The following is a 16964-nucleotide window of genomic DNA, read 5'->3' on the forward strand; positions in this document are numbered from 1 at the left end:
AAATGAAAGTCCACTGCTTAGCAGCTCAGCTAGATACTGTAATATTTGAAAGTCATCGGGCTTGCTTTCTGAATGGCTGCAATCTATCCTCACCACCTCTTTGTGTAGGAGCTTGCCATTGTCTGCCTCTAAACAATCCTTGGGATTGCCCTCTGCCCCTCGGGCGCCTGTATCTACCTCTTTGGGGTCTGTCCGTGGCTGGAAAGGACCAATTTTTGGAAGGCCAATTTCTACTGAAACGGGGGGGTTGTACCTGTAGAAAATATTTCACTGTTTGCATTGATTTAGCCTTTTCCTCCATTTTCTTTAATACCTCCTCAGCATTAGCACCAAATAATACATCCTTTTGTAGAGGGACATCTAGTAATTTAGCTTTGACTTGATCTGGTAAGGTTTGTTCCTTGAGCCAGGCATGTCTACGTATGACTGATCCTGTAATAGCAGCTCTACATGAGGCCTCTAGAGCATCAAAACCACATTGCAAGGTATGTTTACCCACTTGTTCTGCACTATGCATCAAATCCTGCAACTCCTTCAAGTCTGGTTGTTCAGGTTGTGACATTTTACTTCTCAATTGTGATAACAGAAACTGTTGGTACTTTAGCATATGGAACTGGCAGTTTAATGCCCTCATGGTTAAGGTGGCAGAGGTATATACCTTTTTCCCCCACCTTTCTAAGGATCTGGAATCTCTCTCGGAAGGTAATGGATTTTTAGCTGTGGAGGCCTTAATTCCCCTGGGGCCCTGTGAGATAGTTTCTGGGTCAGCCGCATGGCTTTTGTATAGAAATTGGTGTGAGTCAGGAACCCGGTAGTACCTGTCAGGCTTGACTGGGGCTGGAGGTAAAGAATCCGGGTTAAGGCAGGCCTCTGAGTACACATCATCTAGTATGTCCAAGACAGGAGGTATAGCCAGAGGCCTGTGCTGAGGTAGCAAGAGAAAATCCCTAAGCCTTTTCTTGGAATCTGAGTACTCTTGGCCTTCCCAGTGGAAGTGTTCCCTTAAGGTATGCAAGGTTTCCCCAAATGAGTAATCCTCTGGGGGGGCTACAGAGGGAATGGACTCCTCTGCATCAGAATCTTCAAAAGGGGAGTAAGAATGTTCCTGTTCATCAGAGTGCTCTGATATAATGGAGGCCTGATCAGAGGAGGGGGATTCTTCCTCCACTATGGGCCTTTTGTCCTGGGGGGGTTGAGAACCCCTGATAAGAGTAATTAAATCCTCAGCCATTTTAAGCATCTGTTTTTTAGGCATTGGGCCTGGAGATGGGCCCTGTGTAGCTTGTCTCTTAGAATGCATGGCTGCTTTAGACTTAGTGAAAGCCTTGATGGAAAAAGAAGAGGAAGGTCTGAAGACACCTTGAGAGGAGGCAGACCTGTCTACATTTTGAGATTCATCACCAAGAGTGGCTTCGGTATCTGTAGACGGGGTGTGGGCCGAGGACCCTGCGACCTCGGGCACAGAAGACACTGCCAATGAAGTGTCGTCGGTAGTCAGGGGCTGCGTAGGCACCTCGCTGAGAACCGGACCACCTGTAGTCGGCTTTGGCGTGGTGTCGGTAGAGGCCACGGACCTCATGTGTTGGTCCTTATCTTTGCGCTTTTTAGTCAAAACTGGAGTCAGAGTATCCGACGACATAATATAGTTAATTTTTTTTCCAAAATAATGCTGGGCGAACTCCACCCGACGCTTAATGGTGCGTTTGTTGAATGTAGCACAAAAACGACAGACCGAGACATCGTGGTCTGGGCCTAAACAAGGAATACAGAGGGAATGAAAATCCTTATGCGGTATTTGCTTCCCACATGAAATACAATTATTAACTTTGTCTGACATCGGTCTGAGGCAAGAAAAGTTTCCCCAACGGGGTACTTAGCTTTCAAGAAGACTTTGGTTGCAAAATTTTCGTAATTTCAGGAGCTGGCCGACCGGCACTTGCGAACTGCTTCTGCTTCGGGCACTGCGCGGCAAGAAAGACTGAAGAAAATGGCGTCAGCTGGTTCTTTTATACCCCTGTCGCACTGACATCAGGGAAGAAGCGACGACAACTGATGCCGGACCTAGACTTTGGAATTCGGCCGACCGAAGACCCGCCTGACGGCAGGAGAACCCATCTGTTATGACTGCAGCTGTATGCACGATTAACATCTGGTTCCATCACTCCTTGGGACAGCAAGTGATGATGAACCGGTGGAAACAAGACAGTCTGATCTGGAGGATGAAGAATGATCCCCTAGAAAGGAGGAATTTCCTGCCACTGCCATCTGTAACCTTGATGAATGATTTTCAGAACTCATTTGACTGAAAAAAGAAGTTATGTATCTACCATAACGTTTCATGTTAGTTGTCCTTCATCTCGCCTTCCTTCTTGCTGTTTGGGTTTGAAGCTGATCCTCGGCTCTGACTCGACCTACTTCTATAAGCTCGAGAGCTGTTTACTGGCTCGAGGCTAACCCTTATCCCAGAATGCCCAGTGTCAGCTACCCAGATCTCGTTTGTGATAGCACACACGATACATATAAAGTAACAAGTAACCCAAAACTGATTTACCAAATAAAATATGTCTTAAATGATAAAGTCAATGGTGTCAGATAACCATTTGGATAAGGTCACCTTAGAAACTGGAAGGCCTTGTTTATTGTGAGCATAGGAGAGAAATAACTGGTCTGACATTCTTAGCTCTTTAGTCCTATGGAGATAAAAACGTAATTGTCTATGCACATCCAGTTGGTGAAGACTGTATTCTGCCTTGTTGCTATGATTGGGAAAGAAGACGGGGAGATCAATGGATTGATTTAAATTGTTTTCTGAACAGACTTTTGGTATGAAGGATGGGTTGGTTCTCAGAGAAACTCTATCTTTGTGAAACACCATATATGGAGGACGAACACAGAGTGCTTGGAGTTCTGAAACACGTCTAGCTGAGGTAATAGCAACCAGAAAAAGTGTATTCCAAGAAAGAAATTTTAAGGGACATGATGCTGCTGGTTCAAATCAAATGGAGCCAGAATTAAAGAAGTCAAAACTAAACTGAGATCCCAAGGAGGAGGTGGATCCCTCACTAGGGGTCTAAAAAGAGATGTTCCTCTCATGAAGGCTTTGCAGAGCTTATGAGACATTATGCTAGAATTAAGAATTCCAAAATGAAAATTAGATATGGCAGCCAGTTGCACCCTGATGGTAGCAGCAGCCGCACCCAACTGAAAAAGCTCTGCTAGAAATTCTAGAATTTGATGGACTGGGGCTGAAAAGGGGTCTAAGTTTCTAGATTCTGCCCAGTAAGAAAATCTTTTCCATTTGCTAGTATAAGTCTTTCTCGTAGTTGACTTATGGGAGGAAACAATAATATCACAAACTGCTGGGGAGATACTTGGAAGCCTGGTTAAGGTAGGAAGTGGAGTAACCAAGCTGTGAGTTTGAGAGTCTGAAGGGATTGGTGTAACCCGCCTGACTGATGAATCAAAAGATCTGGCACCAGGTCCAGAATCCAAGGCTGGTCTAGCAGGTGGAGGTACAGGAATGGAAACCATATCTGTCGAGGCCAATAGGGGGCAATGAGGATCATTTTGCAACCCAACAATTTTGCTTTCTGTATGAGTCTTGGAAATGGGGGAAATGCATAAAGGAGTCCATGAGACCAATCGTGGAATAGAGCATCCCTGGGTATCTGACCTGGAGTAGGAAGCAGGGAAAAGTAGCTGCTGCATTTGTTGTTGAGGGGAGTGGCAAATAGATCGCAGCAAGGCTGGTCCCATTTGTGGAAGATAAGATCCGCAACTTCCTGATTCAGAGACCACTCGTGAGGCATGAGGATAGCCCTGCTGAGCCTGTCCGTTATAACGTTGGATCTCCCAGGGATGTGTGTTGCTGTCAGAAAACATTGGGAGGAAATCGCCCATTGCCATAGTCTGAGGGCTTCTTGACACAAGGGGTAGGACCTGGTCCTGCCCTGCTTGTTGATGTACCACACAACAGACATGTTGTCTGTTTGGATCACAATAGTCCTGGAAGGAAGAGAGTCTTGAAGAGCTTGCAAAGCTAGGAGCACCGCTCTCATCTCTAGGACACTAATATGCAGATGGTACTCATGAGGTTACCACATGCCTTGGACTGTCCTGCCTAGATAATGGCCCCCACCCTATCAGGGAGGCGTCCGTGGTCACTGTGGCTACCAGAGGGGGTTGTATGAAAGGTCTGCCCTGAGTCACCAGTGGGGAGACCATCCACCAAGCAAGGTGCCTTTTGCATGTTTCCGTAATCAGGGTCATGTGAGACATGGGTAGTTCCTGGAAGGACCACTGCATGAAAAGAAGCCACTGGAGGATTCTCATGTGGTAACACGCTAATGGAACAAGAAGAATGGCAGCTGCCATGGAGTCTAGAACTTGCAGGACATGTCTGACTTGAATCTTTCTGCTCTGCATTAGAAATGACACTTGTTGGCGAATAGTGAAAACTCTTTCCTGAGGTAACATTGCAAACACCTGCTTTGTGTTTAATTATGCTCCTATATATGTAACAGATTGACAGGGCAACAAGGCAGACTTTTCAAATGTACTGTAATGCTTAGTTGGGTGCAGGTTGATATTGTATAATCCCGTGCCTCTAAGAGTTGATGCCTGGTGGTAGCAGTCAGGAGCCAGTTGTCTAGATAGGGAAACACTTGGAATCCTTAACGTCTCAGGTGAACCGTGACTACTGCCATGCATTTGGTGAACTCCCTTGGGGCTGTGGTGAGACCAAAGGGCAGAGCTCTGAACTGGAAGTGACTGGCCCCTACCCGGAAGCGAAGAAATCTCCTGGAGCGTCTGTTCATTTTGATATGGTAGTACGCATCCCGAAGATCTATACAGCACATCCAATTGTCCTGACCCAGAAAGGGGAGAATAGACTGCAGTGTTACCATCTGGAACTTTTCTTTTTGTACAGATTGGTTCAATGTGCTGAGATCCAGTATTGGTCTCCAGTCCCCCTGTCTTTATTGGTACTAAAAAGAATCTTGAGTAAGTTCCGGATCCTAGCTGGTCTGCAGGGACTTCCTGAATGGCTCTTTTTTCTAGCATTTTTGAGACTTGTATGACTGCTTGATCCCTTAGATTGGGTGGGACATCTGGGATGGACTTTTTTGACTCTAGAGGGGGTTGATGGAAGGGAATTTTGTAACCTCCGGATACAATAGACAGTACCCATCTGTCTCTTGTTATATTTTGCCAGGCTTTTGGGTACAGCAAAAGTTTTCCCCCCGACTACCTCCAGAGGTGAGCAGTTGGGTAACCCGTCAGGGATGCTGGAAGGGTTTGGCAGAGAAAGTTTCTCTGTCTCCCTGATTTTGTGGTTTCCCTCTGCCACGAGGGCGGTGTCTGCCATTGTTGTTTTTTTCCCCCTCTGCCCCTGGGGGGAAAAAATCACCACGTGTGTCAGGCAAGGGTCCCTGGGATTTTCTACACCACATCATTCCACCCCTCTGACCTTTGAGATAAGGTCTGTTAGGAGTGGAAAAACGGACTCCCACGGCAGAGTGAGAGTCTTGCCTTTCTGCTCACACATGGTAAGTGCGTCTTTCACCTGAGACCCAAACAGCAAGGAGCCATCAAAGGGGGCATTTGTGAAGGACACTTGAAAAGGTTCCGCAAATTGACACAGCCGCAGTCAAGCATGTCTCCTGAGAGCCACTCCTTTACCTGCGGCTCTGCCCACTCCATCGGCTGCATAGGAAAAAAGCCTCATGGAGGAGTTGACTACTGAATTAAGAGTCGCAAGCTGGGAAGCTATTTCGGCTGATGCTCCCTCAGCTGTAGGATCTTGTAGGGTATCTCAAAGCTCTTTTAGGAGATCCCTTTGAAGTCGTGTAAAGTGAGAGAGATAATTCAGGGACCTCATGGAGAAGGTCACTGAGGAAAACATTTGCTTCCCATATCTGTCCATCGTTCTAGACTCTTTGTTTGGTGGATGGACAGATGAAGAAGTTTCTGCTAACTCTTTCTTGGTGGCTGCTGCTACCACCATGGCATCAACTGGCACACCTTTTGTGAGAAATTATTTGTCCTGGGGAACTGTTATGAATTTATTTGGTCTCCTCAGAGTAGGTTCCACAGAATCTGGAACTGTAGAAATGAAATAATTGAAGTCAAACCACCACGTATAGATCCACACTTTTATTTTTAAAACGAAATGAGCGCTTTTGCGTGCATCCAGAAAGGCACGCTTCTTCAGATTCATTATACAAGTGCTCTTAACATCCTTTTATATCAGTCCCAATCAAATTAAAACCTTTTATCATTCAATTAGAATCTGGAGCTGACAAAGCCTTTCGAGCCACTACAGACATGAGTGGATCGAAAGGTGGAGACACCCAGGAGGTGGAGGGTCGGGAACCGAATGCCTCCAGGTATATAGACTCGTCCTCGGTAGGGGATAGGGAAGCCAGCCACCCCTCTGCCTAAGCATTTCAAGGATGTCTGAAAAGGAAACATCTTCTGAGGGGGACCTGGGAGACCCTTCCGATTCATCCAGGTCTGTATCTGAGGTGACAGACTCAGGGGAGTCTAAGGTGCTTCCTCTTGCACTTCTTCTGGGGAGGCTCCTCTGAGTGATCAGGGGAGGCCTCAGAAGAAGAGGGATCACCCAATGGGGTGTCCTGGGGCATAGGTTCCCTACGTTTCTGGGCCAGAGGAGGAGCAGAGGTTGGCACAGACACCATGAGGGATGGAGCTGATGGGGCTGATAGTAGGGCTGTTTTCAGGGGACAGCACACTCCTCATGACCTCAAAGGCGTCCCGACCCCGAGGCAAAGAAAGCTCAGAATCTGAAGAGACAGGAGTCCTTCTCCGCGTCGAGGGTGACGGCTCAGAGGCCGATATGGGAGCCGAGCTCACCTGCGCCAAACATCTGAAAGGGAGAGTGGGGTCAGACAAGGGTCCGATGCCACTTCCCTCCTCGGAGCCGACGAGAGAACTTCGGCACCCAGATCTCCCGATGGAAGGAACAATCGAGGTGATCGGAGCTGATGCAGGAACCGAAGAGGAGGTGATCGGTGTGGTCGGTTCTACTTTCAGAGCATCCAAAGTCTCTGGCTCCGAACTCAGTGTAGTCGGAGGAGGAATGGAGATAGAAGCGGATGGAGCCACAACCTGCTGAGGTGGGCTGGAAAGTAATTTCACAAGGGCCTGTGACTTAAGCAACCTGCTGACTACTCCCTCTATGTCCTGATCCGATAACCTAGAGGATCGAGAGGAGTAGGATTAAAAGTGATGACTGCGTTCACTTCCTAGCAAAGGTGACTGTGGCACCAAGCAGATCGGCTCCAATGAAGGAGACCTTGCTCGCTTGAGGCTCCAAGATGGCACCGAGGTAGCAGTTGGAGCCAAGGGAGGAATTGTCGATGCTAGTTGGCACCGACAAACTTGGTTGTTCAAGCCCAAGAGTCGGTTCCGAAGATGGAGCCAACGGCTTGACAGACTTAGAGGATTTCACTGGTTGCAAATCTTTAGCCAGGGAATCCTGTGGTTTCAATAATCCTCGAAGGATTAATTTGTTTTTGCGCACCTGCCGGACCCTTGGACTAAATGCATGACAGAAACAGCAGGAGTCCTGCAGGTGCACAGCCCCTAAACAATAAACACAGCTAGTGTGCCCATCTGTCAGAGACATTTTCTGACAGCATGAGTCACACTTTTTGAAGCCAGAAACTTTGACCTCTTTAGACATCTTTCAACAACTAAATTAAAGAAGCAAACAGTTTTTTTTTTTTTTTTTTTTTTTTTTTACAAATAAAGAAAAAAAAAGAGCCACTAACTTAAATGGTTGTCCTAAGGGGGGGGGGGGGAGAGAACTCTCTAATTTAAATGAGTTCAGGGGAAACAGAAAGGCCTGCGAGTATGCAGCACAACACACAAGAAAAGGGGATAAGGGGATACAAAGTACTACATAGACAAAAACTTGTTAAATTCTGAAGAATAAACAACAACAATAGAAAAACCTATACTAAGCCTGAGCCAGTAATGAAGAAACCTCGCAGCTGAAATGGCAAATGAGATCTGGGTAGCCGACGCTGGGGATTCTGGGATAAGGGTTAGCCTCAAGCCAGTAAACAGCTCTCGAGCTACAGAAGTAGACCGAGTCGGAGCCGAGGATTAGCTCTGAACCCAAACAGCAAGAACATAGGAGAGATGGGACAACTTAATATCAATCCATTACCAAAGAAAAAAATTGAGATTCAGACTTTTTGGAAGAAAAAAATGGGTCAAAGTGGGCAGAGGTCACAAGGTCTCTTGAACAGTCATTCAGACTTGTTGGTCTGTCCTTAGTTTTGGGAGGATCAAGACTTATTTTTGTAACCCTCTTACCATTTCTTCTCAAACAACTGCTTACCTATACTTTGTTGAGATGGTTTTATGTTTTTTTTTTTTTTTAAACTAGATGACAAGATAGCAAATTTCTTGGACAATTTGGAAATGGAGTGCTGAAAAATTGAGATTCCATGGATCAACTTGCCCCTATCATCACACTAAGTCCACATTTACAAACACTGTACATCACATATAATGTTCTATACAATATAATCAAACCAACATGGCAAATTGTTCAGTTCTTGCCTTCTCTTAAACCTCATTCTGCATGTCTTGTTCCCACAATTTCCTTTTTTTCTATCTAATTTACTCCTACCTCTTTATAAAGATCCCACTTCATGATCTTTTATTTCTGTTGCAATACTCACTACTTCAAATATGGTTGGTTTACACTTTGATTTCCATTTTTTAGTAATTGCTTTTATGGCAGCCACCAGAATTAATCTCAACAAGGCCTTACTATGTTATAGGCAATTCAGATCCTGTATCACAGCTCAAAAATAATTTCCTTAGTTACACTCATTTGCTCACCCAGTATTCCTGACAGAGTAGTCTGTAGAGAATTTTTTAAGTCTTACAACTCATTACACTCTGAGAACATATGCTCCCAGGTACTTCTTTCTTCCCCATTGCACCTCTAACATTTGCCATATACCTGAGGAAAAAAAAATCTTTGGAGTCTGCTTGGGAACCCTTGCAAACAATTCCAGGCAAAAACCTTAAATCTTACTAGATTTTGTTGCATATTTGGTAGCCATACATATGTCTTCACATTGTTTCACTTTTTAATCACCTCTGCAGCAGAGAGGCCAAATAAAATCTCTGTCCAAGGATGAATTTATAATCTCATGTTTATCATTTGGAAGGTTTTGAGAATGCAGGCATGCAAACCTCCTCAAAACAATACCAGTGGCCATAGCCCTAGAAGAAGTATCAACAGTGTCACTGTAAACATGAACAGTGACTTGTACAACTGAAGAAACTAAGTGTTTAGTAGCAGTGGGATCAACTAAAGGTATAATTGCTGGGTTAGCTTTGGAATAATGTAAACAATTTAAAATACTAAGGAATTTTATCATCCTACCTGCATTTTTTAGGGACAGATGGAGAATTGGAGGCAGTAACACACACACATCTTCTAAAGCAGAAGGACAGAAGGAATGGGTGTAGGTTCTGGAAAATACTTTGGTAACAACTCACAGTACTTCTTGAGGGACTCAGAAACCTCAGTGTTCTCCCATTGAAAACACTGGCACATTCTAGCAATAGTTTCACAGAAAGAGAACCCCCCCCCCCACACACAGGGACAATCAGAAAAGTACAGCTGTGTGCACTTACCATAAATGTAGATGTTCGAGTGTATTCGCTGTTGCAGTCATCACACTTGGGTTATCTGCCTGCAGGTAGCCCTCAGTCGGCCTGAATACCGGAGTCTTGGGATTTCTGCGTCAGATGCTGTCACCTCTTCCATGACGTCAGGTCGTCAGGGGTATAAAACATGCAGCCGATGCAATTACATCAGTTTTTCTTGCCCCAGATGTCAGGAGCCCTCAAACAGGAAGCAATTACATGGTGTGGAACACCTCCAGTAAAAAGTAAATACCATAGCCATAAGATATGGCCAAAAGGAAGATAGGTAGAATGCATAGAAGAGTCAGGGGGCTGGAGGGAGGGTAACCAGGACTGCAACAAAGAATACACTCGAACATCTACATTTATGGTAAGTGTACACAACTGTACTATGTTCTTCGTGTTTCACTGTTGCAGTCATCACACTTGGGTTGACTTCCAAAGCTGAGGAAGGGTGGAGGCAGTCAAGAAATAGCAGGGCTGGCTAGCAGGCCTTGTAAGACTGCTGTGGCAAATCCAGCTCTGGATTAGAAAAGACAGGTAAGTGGTAATGCTTGGTAAAGGTGTGTACAGAACTCCACATTGCAGCTTCCAGGATGTCCCTGGTAGGGACTCTCCTAAGAAATGCTGTAGAGGTTGAGGTAGCCCTAGTGGAATGAGTTCTGATCCCCTGTGGGGTAGGTTTTCCATGGTGCATGTAGCAGAAATGGATGCAGTGTGCTATCCATTTGGAAATGGTTTGCTTTGAAATGGCTTTGCCCTCTGCCCCTGTAGCAAAGCCGACTAGCAGCTGGTCAGTTTTCTGAAAGGCTTAGTCCTGTCAGGGTAGAAACTGAGTTGCCTGTGCACATCCAAGGAGTGCAGGATCCTTTCCCCTTTACTCTGAGGATTAGGGAAAAAGGTTGGTAAATGGGTGGACTGGTTTACCCACACTGGATACCACCTTGGGCATAAAAGATGGGTTAGTCCTGAGGGAAACCCTGTCAGCAGATTTCCTAGTACTAGGCCTTATGGCCTCAAGGATGACGTCCAGCACCTGTTTGCTGAGGGTTGCTGGTGGAGTATTCAGGGAATAAGCCAGGCTGCTAGGTTCAGGTTGAGGATGCAAAATCTGTCCCTTCTGCTGGGACAGCAGGGAGGGGGTCTGATGTAGGTGCCAGGGTGGCACTGCAGACTGCATAGGAGTGGGTACCAGTGCTGGCGGGGCCAGTCCGGGGCAATAAAGATTGTCCTTGGTTTGTCCTGTTTGATCTCGAGTAGTACTTTTGAGAGGAGGGGCAGAGGTGGAAAGGCATAAATTGAGAGGTTTTCCCATGTAAAGGATAGAGCATCCACTTTCCATGCTTGGCTGTGGGGATTTCTGGTGCACAATTTGCTCTACTGATGGTTTTGGGGGGAGGCAAAGAGGTCCACCTCTGGAGTCCCCCACCTGTGGTTAGAAGTTTGAATGAGTTGGGTTCCAGTTTCCACTCGTGTGAGTCCAGTAGATTTCTGCTTAAGTCGTCTGCCAATGAATTCTGTTTGCCTGGCAGAAACGGAGCTTGCAGGTCCACTTAGTTGCTCAAAGCCGTGTTCCACAGGGCCATGGCTAACCTGCAGAGTGAGTAGGAATGAGTTCCTCCCTGCTTGTTTATGTACCACATAACTGTGGTGTTATCTGTCTTTATCAAGAGTTGTCCTGGAAGGATAAGTTTTTTGAAGGCTGTCAGAGCATTCTCTACAGCTAACATTTCTTTTTGATTGATATGTAGGTGAATTTGTCCTGGGCTCCATTTGCCTTGAATGATTTGGCAACCATGTGAGCCCCCCCCCCCCCCATGCATAGTCTGATGTATCTGTTGTCAGTGTTTGGGTGGCGAGGGGTTGAGTGAAAGGGAGTCCATTAATGTGGTTGCAAGCCTCTGCTCACCAAAGGAACTCTGCTCTTAGACAAGGAATGATAGGAATAATTGTTTCCAGTCCTAAGAATGTTGGCACCATAGACTTTTTAAGTAACACTGACGTTTCCTCATATGCAGTCTTGCATATGGAATTAGAAGAATGCATGAGGCCATGAACCCTAAGGCTTGCTGTATTTTTCCTGCAGACAGCTGGGTTCTGGTGGTCATTAGTATGAAGTAGTTTGACAAATAAACCTGCTTTCTGGAGTAAGGAATGCCATCTGGGAAGTTGTGTTCAAGCTTGTTCCCAGGAATACAATCTTTTTGCTGGGCATCAGATGTGATTTCTTTTCGTTGATGGTGTACCCCAGATAAGTTAGAAGTCTCTACAAATGCCAGGTGCTGAAGTAGCAATTCCTGACTGTCCACCTGAATCAGGTAATCATCCAAGTATGGATAAATTTGAATATTTCTCTGCCTGCAGTATGCAATGACTGGAGCCAGGCACTTTGTGAATACCCTGGGCGCAGTAGATAAGCCAAAGGGAAGTGCAGAGAACTGATAGTGCATAGAGCCTGCCCTGAAATGCAGATATTTCCTGCAAGATTCCCTTAAGGGGATGGGCAGATAAGCTTCTTTTAGGTCTAGGGTGACTAGCCAGGAGTCCTTAGCTAGCATAGGAAGCAGCTCTTGTAGTGTAGGCATTTTGAATTTTGGGACCACCAGGAAGGTGTTGAGAATGGACAGGTCCAGGACAGGGCACAAAGAGCCCTCTTTTCTGGGCACCAGAAACAGTTTGGAGTAGAAACCCTGTCCTCTTTGCTCTGTTGGAACAGGTTGAATAGCCCTGATATTGAGAAGAGAAAGTATTTGCTTTTGAGCCTCTGCCCAATGATTTGGAGGAAGGTCTGACAACCTGCTTGGGGTTGGCAGTGAGTGAAAGTAGAATCTGTATCCCTGGGATACAATATTTAGGACCCATCGTTCCTGGGTAATGGACATTCAGCTTTTTGCATGCAGGGCGCGTTTTCCTCCTAGGGGTTCAAGTACTTGGGCATAGCTGGGAAGGGTGATAGACAAGTCATTGTGACATTTTTCCATAAGGGGGTGGCTTACCACTCCCTGTTTTTGAGGGGGGAGCACTCGATTGTTTAGATCTCTGCGTACCCTGAGACTGTAACCTTGGTGGTCTGTTGCCCCTGGGTTTGGGCTGAGAAGACCTGGTAGGGACTGGAAAGGACCAGTTTTTTGAAGGCCAATGCCTACTGAATCTAGGTAGCTGTACCTGTAAGAAATGTTTAACAGTTTGCATAGATTTAGCTTTTTTCTCTCCATCTTTTTAAGAACCTTTTCTGCTTTTGTGCCAAACAAATGTTCCTGGTTTAATGGAGCATCTAGTAATTTTGCTTTGACATGGTCAGGCAAGATATGTTCCCTCAGCCAGGCATGCCTTCTCAGTACAGACCCAGTGACAGCAGCCCTGCAAGATGCTTCTAAGGCATCAAACCCACACTGCAAAGAATGTTTATGGACTTGGTTTGCAGAATGCAGTAACTCTTGTAAATCTTTATTTTCTGCAAAATCCGGAATCAACAACATTTTTGTTTAATTAGTTCCATAATATGCTGCTGGTACTTCAACACGTGAAACTGGCAATTTAAAGCCCTGATGGAAAGAGTTGCAGAGGTATATACCTTCTTGCCCCATCTGTCCAAAGCCCTTGAATCCCTGTCTGAAGGAAGGGTTAGGATTTTTGGCTGTAGTAGCCTTAATACCTTTAGGTCCCTGGGAAATGGTCTCTCGATCTGCAGTGGGATTCTTAAAGAGAAATTTGTGAGAGTCAGGTACCCTGTAGTACCTGTCAGGCTTTCTAGGAGCTGGTGGTAAAGTATCAAGAGTAAGACTGGATTCCATGAAAACATCATCTACAATATCCAGGACAGGGGGTATAGCTAGAGGCCTGTGCTGAGGCAGGTCTAAAAATTCTCGGAGTCTCTTTTTGGACTGTGGGCAGTCCTGGCATTCCCAGCGGAAATACTCTCTTAAGGTATGCAAGGTTTCACCAAAAGAAAAGTCCTCTGGAGGGGAGGCACAGGGAATTGAATCCTCTTCATCCGAATCCTCATAGGTAGATAAGGGTATGTCCTGGTAATCAGAGGGGTCAGAGTCATCGGACTCATGGTCTGTTGAATCAGAAGGGAAATCAATTATTTGTCTTTTAGAGGGGGAAGGCTAGCTTCCCCTAATTAGGGTTATAAGGTCTTCAGCAATTCTAAGCATTTGTTTTTGTGGCATGGGAGCTTGAGCATGCGCTCTGGTCATCGATTTTCTAGGCGTAGTGCGAACTCTAAGCCTGGGAAACACTGTCGTTTTAGTCTGAAACTAAGTAGTCAGTTTAATACGAACATCGGAAGGTCGGAATACACCCTTAGAAGCTGGTGCCTGCACAGTGGCTCTGGACCCATCCAAGGTAGAGACATCCGCAGGTTCCATAATTGAAGAAGCATCTCGCAGCATACCGGACTCCGGATGGGTCTCAGCAGAGGCCTGCAAATCTGTAGAAGTGGGTATCAGGGGCTGCAAAGGCGCCTCAATGAGTACCGGCAGACTGGCGACTAGCTTAACGGAAGCTTCATTGGCAGTTTTGGACCCATGCGGTCTCTGTCTTTATCTTCACAATTTTTCGGAAGATCGGTAGTCGGGTGGCTTACCGAAGCCATTTCGGAATACGGAGAATGAGAGTGAAAGAATTTAGCAACAAAGATAGCCCGACGATGAATAGTTCGGGCGTTAAACAAGGCACAAAACCGACAGCGGGGGATGTCGTGGTCTGGGCCTAAACAGGTGACGCAGTAAGAATGAAAATCTCTGTGAGGTACTTGTTTTCCACTGGCAAGACAATTGTTAACTTTTTCTGACATCGGTTAGAGCAAGAAAAAAGAATCCCCAATGGGGTACTTAGCTTTAGAAGACTTCAGGTTTGAAACTCGAAAAACAAAAATTTCAGGTGGCGGCCGACCGGCACTTGTGAACTGCTTCTGCTTCGGGCTCCCGCACTGCAAGAAAAGCTAATATAATGGCATTGGCTGCAGGTTTCATACCCCTGACGTCATGGAACAGGCGACAGCATCCGACGCAGAAATCCCAAGACTCTGGTATTCGGGCCGACTGAAGGGCTACCTACAGGCAGATAACCCAAGTGTGATGACTGCAACAGTGAAACAGGAAGAACATCTGAGCTCTCCTCTGAATCAGGAATCTGAGGGAAAAAAACTGCATCTCTCCCTGCATCTTCATGTTCAGATTCAGACTTTTGAATCTCTTCAGGAAAAGAGGAATCCCTCTTTCTTTACCAGAAACTATGAGAAGGATCAATAGCCTGAATTAAACCCTGAGCCAAACACAGTAAACTACTCGTAGCCAAAGAAATTTGAGAAGGAGTAGATACATGCTTGATTTGCTGTTTCTTTGAGAAAGGAAAATGGGGCCAAATGGGTTAATAATGGCGGCAGCAGCAACCTTCCCCAGGGATGGGCACATCATTCTGACACAGGAGGGAAACTTCCCCTGTTCCATCTCCCAGGACTGAAAAGTGTGGTTTTCCTTTTTACAGTGAGGGGACCCAACAGCCACAGAGGATGTGGCTAACCCCTGGTCTACAGTGAACAGTAGCTGCTACACCAGAGGAATCCAAGGTAAAAGATGAATAGTCTGAGGTGCAATAAATTGCTACAGCAAAATAACCCACCTGCATCTGAAGCAAATTGCTTGCTTGTTGTGGTGGGAAATACTGTTTGCTTAATTTTATCTCTGTGGCTGGAAGAAGTACTAATCTTAGGACAGGTAGTCTGTTCCATAGTTGAGCTGAAAATGGTTCTTCTTTCCCCTGGGAAGACAACTAGCAAAGTAAATACTGCAAGTGCACAAAAGTTGCTTTTTTGAAAGAAAGGCAGAGTAAAAAGAACTTTAAAACATGATGCCAGTCCCAAAAAAATAAATAAATAAATACAATTTCTCCACAGAAAAAAATGTTTTCAGTTACTTATACTACTTTTAAACTGACAGAAAAAATGAGTGCAATGCTTAAAAGTATGTTACAGTCTTGAGACGGTCCTTTAAAACACAACACTCCTAGCTTTAAAACAACTTTCCTGAAGAGGAAAGTAATAATATATCAACAACATTAATAAAATTGAAAGCGTTTTTCCCCAAAGGGAACTTATCTGCCAAGCAAAGGAAAGCACAAGTCAACTGTCAATCCTTGAAAGCCTCAGAGGAGCATACTCTCCGGCAACAGTAAAGCTCTGCAGGTTTTTGCACCCAAAGCCCAAACCTGTCTTTTAGTCATCTCAGGATGTACTGCCTAACAGTTTGTGAGCATGGCTGATGCCCTGAATCTTTGAAAGCTGGCTGGATGTTATATCATTCGCAAGATATAATCCATATAACCAAGGCTACTGCAGCTGTGATCAATATGATAAAAGTTTAAGTTTTCTTTTTACAAGGGTGAACGTCTAGATTAATGCCCTTGGCTTAAGCTATAAACAAGTGTTTTTTGCAAGGAAGTAGGCTTGAAAAATAAGACAAAATAAGGAAAGCCATGAAAAATGCTAAGTTTCTTACATCTGCAAAGACAAAGATATTAGCTTGTTTTTTTTTTCATTAACAAATGTTCAGGGGGTCAAAATCTGCAGCTGAAGGTAGTTGCACATTCTGCTCTGACTGAAATTATAGACTCAGTGCTGGCAATTTTACATGGAGTTGAACTGTCTGCTGGTGCAAGCAATTAATCTCGAGATTTCTGAGCATTCTTTACAGAGGAAATGCAAAATTTCAAGATACAATGGCAAGCAATTCAGTGAAAAATAAAGTTTGAAATTACAGGAAGTGAATAAGGGATAGTAGCTTACCTAACAGCCTTAAAAATGCATTTAATAGAACGGGATACAATTTAGTTTTAAAGTCAGCCAATGCACATTTTCCAACGCCTAAAAGTTAATGTTTTTTGAAAGCCTACAAGGTGTTTTTTACATCTGAGAGGGAAGGAAATAAAAAGGAAGAGCGCAATCAGTGTAACAGGGAACAAAGGCTTTAGCATGTGCAATCTTAACTTTAGATTAGGTAATGCCTCTGGGTGCAGTTGTCCATTTGAGGGAAACTGTTCCTATCAAGAGGTTTAATCTTACATTTCTGAAGATGTACATAGTTTTGCATACTTGTAGCAGCCGCGGTGGTACGGCAGTAGCGTTGTTACCTCACATCAAAAGGTTCTCCCGTTTGATTCTCAACTTGGCTTGGGAGTGCCTTCTGTGTGGAGTTCGTACGTCCCTCCCTTATGTTGGTAGCATTCAAAGAAGTAAACCCCTCTTTGTTTAATTGGTGGGA

The 16964-nt window shown here is 45.1% G+C and overlaps 1 protein-coding gene across 1 annotated transcript in view; it reads right to left on the reverse strand.

Annotated features, from left to right (window-relative positions):
* DOCK7 (dedicator of cytokinesis 7) overlaps positions 1–16964 on the reverse strand; it is a 3076229-nt gene that overhangs the window by 153512 nt on the left and 2905753 nt on the right. The gene's annotated exons all lie outside the window — the stretch shown is intronic.

Source organism: Protopterus annectens, chromosome 10.part0 (assembly GCF_019279795.1).
Source record: "Protopterus annectens isolate FY-2018-M chromosome 10.part0, PAN1.0, whole genome shotgun sequence".
Taxonomy (NCBI): Eukaryota; Metazoa; Chordata; order Ceratodontiformes; family Protopteridae; genus Protopterus; species Protopterus annectens.